The sequence below is a fragment of the Pinus tabuliformis genome, chromosome 6 (genome assembly GCF_031772625.1).
Source record: "Pinus tabuliformis cultivar Carrire ecotype Pingquan chromosome 6, CPIR1, whole genome shotgun sequence".
Taxonomy (NCBI): domain Eukaryota; kingdom Viridiplantae; phylum Streptophyta; class Pinopsida; order Pinales; family Pinaceae; genus Pinus; species Pinus tabuliformis.
In genome coordinates, this window is record NC_142292.1 from 618813777 (window position 1) to 618825566 (window position 11790).

The 11790-nt window shown below is 34.2% G+C and overlaps 1 pseudogene; it reads right to left on the reverse strand.

Moving 5' to 3' along the window:
- Positions 1 to 581: 581 nt before the first annotated feature.
- LOC149260101 (SNW/SKI-interacting protein A pseudogene) lies at positions 582 to 1974 on the reverse strand (annotated as a pseudogene).
- Between the last annotated feature and the right edge of the window lie 9816 nt (positions 1975 to 11790).

Sequence of the window (11790 nt, forward strand, 5' to 3'; positions counted from 1 at the left end):
TTTATTTGCATCTAGCAAGAATGAACCCACAAGCATAATGCTGGCCTAAATGATAAAACTGGGATTCCATATATGTATAGAGAGCAACTTTGCATACTTTGTAACATTTCGACAAAGTTTCAAGAGAGAGATAATTTTCTGCTAAAGCCCCCATAATATGTTAAGATGCACTAGACAATCTTAATTTTATTGTTCTGATGACATAGTGCCAGCTCACTAGCCTACCTATGATATCAATACTTCTCCTGAGTTAAAATTTATACAATTTTAAGCAAATATATAATAAATACAGTAATTTAACCATTAAAAGCATATCTACCAAAACAAATTTGCATCCAACCAATAATAAGGATAACGATTTGGAAATCTTTGAACTAAAATGCACCAAACTGAAATCGTGTTTTTTTTAAAACACTTTGGAAATTAAAGTGGGCAGTAATACACTCAACCCTTTTGCAGTTTTAGTCATTACATAAAACAGAAATTACAACAATAGGACTGTTTTAAAATTACAAATTTTAAGAGAATACTATTGTATGCATGACACAACTAAATGCATTGTGACATGCTTTACCCTGGATTTCATGGCTAAGTACATACCCATGAAACTTGAAAGAGTTGTGGCAACAAGTCGTTTCTGTAACTAAAGAGAAGAATTTTAATTTGGTTGTTCACATTCATATCAAGTATAAAATCACCCAATAAAATTTCTCTCGAGGCATTAACAACGACCAACCTCTCACAAAAGAAGCGCTTACCAGTTTTTGGCAATAGTCAAATTTAGCGCCCTCTCTCAAAGTCAACACGAGTCCTACTGGAGACTCCTTCATAACTTTCCTTCATTGCAGACCCAGCACTTGCCTTCATGGTTCCTCCACCTCCAATCTTGTCCATTGCTTTCTTCCCTTTCTTCACTTCCGTCAAGAAGTGATCCAAACCAAATGGATCAGCTTCTTCTGCATCCTTTTCAAACTCAACAGGTCTGTCCCTAGGTCCACCCCTTTCAGTAGCACCAGCAAATCCTTTATCAGCTCTGAAACGGTTAGTCTTAAGCACCTTATCAAGCTGTTCATCTGCCCCTCCGTACATTTCATTATCTGCATCCTTCTTGGGTCTATAAAGAGTGGACAGTGTGTTATGAGCAGTAAATAGACCTTTATCATAAATATTGTATTGATCATCAGTTGCAAATCCAGACTCCATGCCCTTCTCCTGGTTGAATAGTCTCTGATCGTAGGCAACTTCACCTGTACCTGCAGTGGTATTGGCCATTCCGAGCGCAATTTTCTCACTAACATCACGGTCTCTGTCTCTGGTAATCTTGCTTTTCTTCCCAACGTGCCCTTCTTTAGCCTCCAACTTTCTTTCCCTTTCTCTCTCCCTTCTCCTCTCATCGCGAAGCGCTTCACGCTTAAGCCGTTCCTCTCTTTCCTCTTTATTCTCTCTTATGTTCTCCTTGGGGGCATCACGATCAGACTCCGTCTTCCTTTCACTGCCACCTGCAAAGGGCGTGATAGTTGCCCTTTCAGGTACTCCAATAGCGACCTTATCACCACCACCAGCACCGGCTCCGGCACCTGCACCTGCACCTGCACCTGCTCCACTTCTCTCCATCCTAGCTCGTTGATCCAGAGCACGCAGTTCCTGTTCTTTCTTCTCCTTCTCCTTGAGCATCAACTCCTTCTGGATCTTGGATCTCATCTCAACCGCCTCTCTGGCCTTCTATTCAGCTACATACAATGCCTCTGAAAGCTTCGCAAAGTTGTCATTAATCTGGACCTCCTGGAGCCCTCTTCCATCAGCCGCAAGACGCTTGTCGAGCGGAATTGTATACCCTCTGGGATTCTTCCAATTGGAGATGCAAGGTGGGATTTTCCAGTCTTGCTGATCCTTGACAGTCACAGGCCTCGGAGGTGAATGCATAACAGGAATGGGGGGTGATCCGGAAGCTTTTGGTACCCTCTTATGTTTGAACTTGGGAGGCTCAAGAGGATCCTTGGGCATCAACGCTCACGGGCAGAATCTTGGTGTCTTTCCTTTCTTCCTTGCGCCCCATGTCCAGTGGATATTGAGCAATGTGAATCTCTGGGAAGGCGCCCCCATCGCCGAAGTCTTCGATCTTGCGAGGGACAAATCCTGCCCGCTTCCCGTAAGGGGGTATTTGCTTAACCTTTACGACCGAATTGGGCTGGTGTTGATCTACCCGATCCCTGAACCATGGATCCGAAGCAAAATCATACTGTGGCCCGTTGTTTACCTTGGGAGCTGGAAGGCTCCCAAGTAGTGATCCTGCCATCTTCGAAAACGGACTAAGCACTGAACACAGAAGAACAGATAATACAATTGAAACCTAGTCCAAAAAGAGCTTCAAAATGAATCCTGGCGCTTCTGCAGAGAGAATAATTTGAGGGTTTTATTTATATTTTTACCCGTGGAATGAAGAATCGGTGCGCCGTTCGAAGAATTTCAAATTCTCTTCGAAGCTCTGCAGTTGAACATCGGAGAGCAGCACCAAACCCTGATCGAAAAAATGAAACCCTCTCTGCGGTAAGCTGTCAAAATACTTATACGGGACCATGCAGGTTACAATGTGAATTTGTTGGTCGGCAGCCGGCTCGTTGAAATTTAAATAAATCCTTCAAAGATTTATCCCATCGATTTTATCCCATCGATTTTCTCCCCTTGTGTTTTCGGCGGTGAGCAAGTTTAGTGGTGGTGCGTAAAATAATTTTGCATAATGAAATTATCTCATGAGTTTATTGAGGTTCAAGTCTCCCCGTTACTTAGATTTGTAATGGAAAAATATTGGAAAATAAAATACCTTTTCTAAAATAACATTAAAATTAAGGCAAGGAATTGGGTATCTCTTCTAGTTTCATTAAGATCCCTTCATGTTGTTTAATTGATTTGATATTATTATTTGAACCTTATTTTTCATTTTGAGTTTTAAGTTCTTTATACGGTGTAATGCTTTATCAATGTTGTAAAGTTAGATTTAATCAACTTTTTTTAATGAAAAATTGTTTTTATTTGGTTAAGAATTTTCCTTTTTTGAAGGTAAAGAAATAGATTAACTACTGAAGATTCAAAATATCTTGCAAGAGTGAAATTACTAGGAAGTAATTATAAGTGGTATAGTTTTTCTTTAATAATAATAATGAGTCAACCTATATTAGCCTAGCAGATAACAGTTAGTGATGGTTAAGTTAGTGATGGTTATCCTCACTGTTGGTTTTATAATTGAGTTATGATAGATTTTCTCACTCTTTAAAAATAAAAATAAAAATAAGTAATATGTTACACTTGCTTTATACATTATGGAATCTAACCTTTGATTATATGTTGTTCTTTATAAGTAACATTATCCATGAGTGCCCGTGAACTACATGTTGAATTGCATGTTGTTCGTACATTCCCATAGAATGGGAGAACTTGAAATTCCTTTGCATTATAGAGTCGTTGTCCATAGACTTTATGAAGAGGTGAAAGTCAAAATTAGGTTCCAAATAAGGTTTTACGACACATGCCAATTATTCCTAGACTACAACGGATGTTTCGTTGTAAATATCTTGCACAATTGATGGATTGGCATGCAAAGAATAGGAGTAAAGATGGATTCATGTGAATTCCTATGGACTCCAAAGCAATGAAACATATAGAGGAAAAATGGCCAAGAAAATTCAAGGATGAACCTCGCAGTATTAGGTTAGGACTTGCAATGGATGGAGTGTGCCCTTTCTCTTTCTTAAGCTCAAATTATAGTGTTTGGCCAGTTGGACTGATAGTATACAATATTCCCCCATGGATAAGTGTTAGAAAGGAACACCTTATGCTAACAGTCATCGTTCCAGGAAAACATCAAGTGAAAAAAATGGATGTTTACATTGCACCTTTTATTGATGAGATGCAATTGTTATGGAAAGGCATAAGAATGTATGACATATCACGTCCTCCATCAAATAGGTCCTTCATGTTTTATGGCATACTATGTTGGACAATTCATGATTTCCCAGGACTTGGTGTTTGTTCTGGTAAGAGATCAAATAATTTGCATATTCGTAGTACATCATAATTTATTTTCAATTCAAGTTGTATATAAGTATTACATTATTATTGTTTTCTTATGTAAGCTAGTTATTGATTATAGGGCTACAAACAAAAGGGATTTTTGCATGTCCAAGATGTGCAGAACAATTTGAGGGGCGATATTCTAAAGATCTACACAAAGTTATATATGCAAACAACAAGGTTTTTCTACCACCTGACCATAAGTTCAGAAGCCGCCTAAAGAATCAATTTGATGGAAAAATTGAAAATAAACCTCCTCCCAAGGTTATGGGTCCAGCTGATTGGCTTAAAATGTATGGAGATGCTGAATCAAAAGCTTGGAACCATTTTTTTCGTCATGATCATTCAATTGAGGAACCAGAACAAGTTATGGTTGAAATGCCAAAAGGAATGAAAAGGAAATCCATATTTTATGATCTCCCTTACTGGAAGTATCTATTAATATCTCATTTAATAGATCCTATGCATGTTTTCAAAAATGTCCCTGATTCTATTTTTCGACATATATCTAGCAAAGATAAAGACACTTTGTCATCAAGGAGGGATATTGCTCTTTCACGTACCAAATTTGATAGAAGACATTTGTGGCCAAGTAAGGAAAATGAATCATATGCAGAAGCTCCATGGATACTAAAAAGGAAAGAGTTAGATCAACTAAAAAATGTGATTCGTTCAATAAGAACACCCACTAGATATGGATCATCATTGAATAAAGCTTTTACAGTAGAGGGACATATCACAAGATTCAAAACACATGATTATCACAATTTTATGACGGTATTAACATCAATTAATTGTTATTCTTATCATTTACTTACTAAAACTTATTTTGATATATTATGATAAATCAATACTAATGAACTATAATAATTTGGTTTGATAGCATATCATGCCACTAGCAATAAGAGGGGATTCATGCCTTACAACTGACTTAAGGAATGCCATATGTCAATTGTCAGCCTTTACGAGGTATGTGGTCGCTTGATATTTACAAGGTTTTACATGGTATGAAATGTTCCTCTATATGATACAATGATATATTATATCTCATTCTAAATGTCACTAAAAATTCATACTAACTTAATGACAATATCTAATTAGGTGGGTGACCTCTAAAGAGATCCATGAGTCTGAAGTGCCAAGATGGAAGAAAGAAATCACAGAAATTGTATGTGTATTTGAAAAGGAGCTCTCTACAAGTTTCATGGACCTACAGGTCCATTTACTTATACATCTAGTTGATGACATTGAAATGGCAGGTATCATTTCAACAAGATGGATGTTTTTCTTTGAGAGATACATGAAAAAGCTAAAAAGATATGTTCGATAGAAGGAACATCCAGAGGGTTGCATGGCTGAAGGGTATGTACTAAATGAAGCATTTTTCTTCCTATGTGAATTCCTTGGTAAAGATTTTGAAGATGGTGCACAATTTTGGGATCAAGAACGTGCATCTGATATTATAGATGGAGAAAAGCCTCAAACTAATGGTGTTCAAGAAGTAATTGGTATGTAAAATATTCATTATTATAGTTATTTTAGAATCATTTACTATATCATTTTGGGCTTCCCGAATTGAAAGAATAATATTTTAAGTTTGAATTATACATGTTGATTTTTAATAGGTGTTGATGAAAGTGTTGTGCTCAACAAATTTGTCCTCTACCAAATGGAATTCATGAATAAATGGATTGATATGTATGATATAAAAAGGAAAGAAGTGTTAGAAGCAAGGAAACAATTTAAGATATCAAACCCAAGGAATACCCCACTTCCCACTAATATTTCCGGTCAATGGGGAAAAGAATGCACAATAGAATAGGTTTCTAAACAAATTCAAAACCAAATAGATGAGGAAGGAATAGATGCAAACATAATAGAAGATGAGATCAACATGTGCAGAGGATGTGAAAAAAAGGTAAATTTTGAATTATTACAAAATGTTGCTTGAATACATTAATCACATTGTTAACTATTTAACTATGCACAATCATATTTAATTTCACTCAAGTAAATGGCTTGTCACAGGTGAGGAAGTATCCTGAAATGTGGGCATACAGTCATCATTATCGTGTAGAAAGAGTAGATGCAAAAAGACGATCCTTCGATTGTGGTGTCATGGTTGATTTCAAGCAATCAAGTCGAGCAAGTTCAAAAGATAAAAATGTTATTGAAGGGAATCTTCAATACGTTGGAAAAATACAAGAAATTATTGAGTTAGATTACCGCTCTTTCAAATGTAGTATTTTTAAATGTAAATGGTATGAAGCATTTAACAGGACACGGAGACATGATATCCATAGTGGATTGTTTTCTATAGATTCATCAAAATACCTGCCACTGGATAAGGAGCCCTATGTTCTACCAATTCATTGTGAGCAGGTATTTTTTCACTAAAACAATATAAAAAATATAAGAAATAACGGTTGTATGTAATTTTGTAATTCATTTTTTATTGTGGATATATACATTCTCATTGATAATAAAATTTGATACCACTGGAGATCTAATATATTTATCTTCTTCACATGCAGGTTTTTTTCTATGAAGATATTTTGGATCCAAAATGGATATTTGTCATTCATTATGATCCAAGATTAAGGCATATATTCGAAGATGCCTCAATCAATACAGAGAAAAGTAATGATGACCAACCAAATATAGTTCAAGAATCGGGGAACATTGAACAAATTGACATCAATGATGATGTTCAAGATGATGATGTTCAACCATAGGACTGTGAACTAGATGATGGTGACAACATTCCTTTAGCAGTATGGACAAGCAGGGCTAGAGGTGTATTTTCACAAAATGATAAATTAGATGAGGCAATTCACCATGACAACCAACAATTTCCAAAGGAAAATGATCTTATAGAAGAAGGCAATATTGATGATATACAATATGAAGATCAAATTAATAGATCTGGTAACACTGATATTTTTGATGACGAAACAACTTTTATTGATACAGAATATGACGAAGGTGAAGATGATGATGATCACAATATTACTTTAGCAGAATGGTTTAGGAAGAGTAATATTAATTTCTTGCAAGAACATATGAACATTGACAAGGAAGCATTGGAAGACATAGATGCAGATGATAACATAAATGAAGACTTCTAGATAATTTACAGGGTATGTCATTCATGTTTAAATAAGGACAATTATTATGTCCCATTTTCAAATGATTCATTGTTATTTGGTTGTAATAGTCATTTAATTACCATGTTTAGAACTCATAATCTAAATTGGTGTTTTGAATATTCTTATAGGTATACTCATTACTTGATGCAATTAATGTCATTAAAATGTATGTTAGTTAATATGGTTTGTTGGTTGGAAATAACAAGCTCAGTTAGTTAGATAAGAGTTACTATGGTTAGTTTCACCTATTAGTTGAAAATGGTTAGAAATAATATGAAGTTATGACTGAGACAAAATGAAAATAATTTATGTGTGTATAAATTGTCACATATTGTGAATATAGACAAATATAGCTTAACACACAAATATAACTTGTTAAGTTGAATTTATGGAATTAATTAACACAAATATATTAAACTACACTAAATAAAAATTCGAATTATTAAGGATATTTGGATGGGTAATGAAGGTGATTCAAATTTTCTACTGAGTTTATTCATTTTTGTGATCAATAATAACTTTCCCACACGCAGGTAATATTTTCCCCATATAGGGAATCCCTAATGGCATAGGGTCCCTATCATTGTATTGTTGTCATCGTTATCATCATTTAATCATCATCCTCATTTCCATTGTCATCGTCATCATATTCACCATCGCCACCACTATCATAGGTCATTTTTGATAACGATTATCATCATATCTTCCTTGGTTTCTAATATATATATGTATATGATGATGATGAGAAAAAAAAAATCATTGGTCATAAAAGGTTACCATACGTCTAGACTATCTTTAAAGGTAGATCAAATTATTTTTTTGCACACTTCCAAAACATATGGTTTCTATTCCAAGGTAGATCTTGAACACATTGATGAATGCAACTTTGTCTTGGATGTATCATCCAAGCATTCTGTATATTTACAAGTTCACTTGTCATTTTCATTGTTTTTTAAAATGTTAAATATTTTCACGCATGATATACTGAATAGTTAATGGACACTACAAATAGTTTCCAATACGGTTGATATTATTCTACTTATATGCTCTTTGTAACTGAACAAAATTATTAATATTGTCTTGAAAATTAGACTTGTAGCACAAAGAAAATGGTTGGGAATTATTTAATGACTATATCAATTCACAACTACTAACAATTGTTTTTGCTTTCTCCTTAAGTTTTGCAACCCAATTTGACTCAAATTTGCTTAACAGTGAAAAACCATTTGTCAATACTTCAGGTTTTACAAAATTCCTATAAACAACTATATCTACTTGGTAATCTAAAAAATATCAACAAATTCACAATCTCATATATTAATCAGAAGTGGCCATCGTCAAAGTGAATCAAATACCAAGAATGATCTATGTCTGCTAAAACCTATAATCACATTGTTTCCTTAATAGCAACTAAAAACTTCTATACCCAGTTGTTGAACTTTTGCAACCAATTATAAACCTTCAACAACAAGTAGTTTTCTAACGAGAATTATTGCCATATCTTCCTTGGTTTTACAAGGAAAAAGAAATAAAATTTCATTTGTTATCAAAGGTAGACCAAATTCATTATTTGCATACTTCCAAACCTAGGGTTTCGTATCCAAAGTAGATCCTAACCACATCAATGAAACAAACTTTGTTTTTATGTATCATCCAAACATTATGTACAATTACAGACTCACCTCTAATCCATTGTTTATAAAAATGTTGAATATTTTCATACATGATATACTGAACAATTGGACAATGAAAATAGTTGTCATCACTATTCTTCCATTTATATGCTTTTTGCAACTTATTTGAAAGAGCAATTTTGTCCCAACAATTATACTTGTAGCATAAAGAACATGGTTAATACATATGATTAGACCAAAAACTAGTTACTACCAAAATTCAACCAAAAAAAATATTACTTCATAAAAATAGAATTAAAAACAAAAAATATAAAAACAAAAATTTCCCAAATTAAAAATAAATAAATGATAAACTTTTTTTACCAAAATTTAGTGATTTTTTTAGTGCTAATACTAACATCACCATTACAACAAGATATTTTTCTAGTGCTAATATTGCCATTACCACAAGATATAAGAGGGATATAATGCAAAAAGTTTAATAATAATATGTATGTAGAAGATGGTCTTCAGACTGGTGAATTCATGATAATCAATGGGACTATAGTCAAAATAATTGGATGTTATTTACTTTTTTACATAGATTGTCAAAATAATTGCATAAATCGGTTTTTTTTAACCAAAATTTAAAAAAAAACTTTGCTAGTGCTAACATTAGAACCACCATTACAACAAGATATCTTTCTAGTGTTGACAACACCATTATAGTAAGATACCTCAAGAGAGACAGAAAATTTTAGAAGTATGATAGTAATACGTATCTAGAAGATGGTATTGAAACTAGTAATTGTTCACGAATCCATAAGATTGTAAGGTCATTCTCATTATCATAATCATTGTCATCATCATCACCATCATCCTTGTCATTGTTATTGCCATCATTACATTATCATCATAATCACCATTCATGCCATCATCATCATCATTATGGACATTGTTTGCAATTGTTCATAATTGTAGATGTTGTAAGAAATATCATCAACCCAAAAAATGTGATCAGTGCTAGAAAAGGGTTGTTTAGGACACATTGATATACGTAAGAGAAATAACAACTCTATATTTGACAGATGATCGATGATGATCATCATCACCACCATTATCATCGTCATTGTCATTTTTATCATCCCCATCATCATCATTAATGTAATTTCTATCGACATTGTTGTAATGATGCATCATCATCATTCATGCCATTATTGTTTTTGATGAGGACCTAGATGAAAATGATGATCATGACACCAAAGATAATGCTTATGATTATGACAATGACAACATCTAAAATTGGGAAGATTCGCCAACGTCATTAGCATCGTCATCATCATAATCATTGCCATCATCATCATTGTCATTGTAACCACTATCGTCTTTATCATCATAATCACAATTCATGTCATCGCCATCATCTTCATTTTCATCATTGTCAATATTATTGACATTGTCATCAATTGTTCATAATTGTCAATGCCATAAGGAATATCATCAATGCAGAATATGATGAGTGTTGGAAAAGGGATGCAAAAGCGAACATAGAAATGGGGGCAACAATAGAAGTAAAATTGGATGAAAAGTGGATACAACATAAGTAGATGCACAACAACATGAAAAACCTGACACAAAAGTGGATGCAAAAGTAGATGCAGTTGTCAATGCAAACTTGGATGCAAACATGAAGGCAAAAGTGGAAGCAAACATGGGTCCAATGGTAGGTGTAAAACTTGGCACAAATTGTGGTGAAACAAATGTGGATGCAACAACGGAAACAAAAGTATATGCAAAAATGGATGAAACAAAAGTGGATGCAATAGGGGATGCAAACGTGGAAGCAAATGTGGTTGCAATGGTAGGCGCAAGATATGGTGCAACAAAAGTGGATGTAACAATAGACAAAAAAATATGCAAAATAAGATGCAAAAATGGATGTAAAAGTGGAAGCAAACATTGATGCAATAGGCAAAACAAAATTGGATGCAAAAAATGGATATAATGTAAGTAGATGCAAAAGTAGATACAAAACGAGGTGCAAAACCCAATGCATAAACCTGACATAAAAGTGGATGCAAAAATAGATGCAATATTTGATGCAAAAGAGGATGTGAACATGGTTGCAAAATTGGAAGCAAACATGGATACAATAGTGAGTGCAAAACATGGTGCAAATTGTGGCATAACAAAAGTGGATGTAATGATAGATGCAAAAAAAGAATCAAAGTATGATGCAAATGAAGATGTAAAAAGGGATGCAAAAAGTGTAATTTAAAATGGGTGCAACAGTGGATGCAAAATTGTGTGCAAAAGTGGATGCAATAGAAGTCGATGCAAAAGTAGATGCAAAACGATACACAAAACCCGATGCAAATCCCGGTCCAAAATTGGATACAAAAAGGGATGCAAAAATAGATGTAGTAGTTGATGAAAACCTCGACGCAAATGAGGATGCAAACGTGGATGCAAAATTATAATCAAAAGTGGGTGCAAAAGGAGGTGCCAAACTCGGCGCTAATTGTGGCACAAAAATATTAGATGCAATAGTGGGTACAATAATAGATGCAAAAGAGGATGTAAATATGGATGCCAAACAAGAGGGAAAAGTTGATGCAACAAAAGTAGATGCAAAATTTTATGCAAAACTAGGCACAAAACTCGATGTAAAACTTGGCGCAAAAGGGATGCACAAATGGATGAAAAAATGGATGCAAAAAATGATTTAAAAAAGGATGTAAAAAAGGATGCAAAAGTCGATGCAAAAGTTGATGCAAGTGTAGGTGCAAAAAGTGGATGCAAATGAGGATGCAAAAGTATGTCAAACAAAATTAGGTGCCAAACTTGATGCAAAACCTGGAACAAAACCTGGTGTAAAGGATGACACAAAACTTGGCATAAAATTTGGTGCAAAACGTGGTGCAAAACCTATTGCAATACCTGGTGCTAAACTGGATGTA